The sequence below is a fragment of the Eleutherodactylus coqui genome, chromosome 10 (genome assembly GCF_035609145.1).
Source record: "Eleutherodactylus coqui strain aEleCoq1 chromosome 10, aEleCoq1.hap1, whole genome shotgun sequence".
NCBI classification, from domain to species: Eukaryota; Metazoa; Chordata; class Amphibia; order Anura; family Eleutherodactylidae; genus Eleutherodactylus; species Eleutherodactylus coqui.
In genome coordinates, this window is record NC_089846.1 from 28,705,692 (window position 1) to 28,705,899 (window position 208).

The window sequence follows — 208 nt, forward strand, 5'->3', positions numbered from 1 at the left end:
CCAAGGAGGCGGGGCTGAGTTCTTGCCGCTCGTACAGCAGGTGACAGTAATGAAGGACATACCTATTAATAAACTCCTAGGAATCCTGCTAAGTAAGCTGGACGGTTAAACACTACTATGTCTTATCACACATGCCGATCTCCAGTTATTTTAATTTCTCCTTGGAGATTGTAATCTGTTTAATGTGGCATTTTAATGTGGGTAGAGG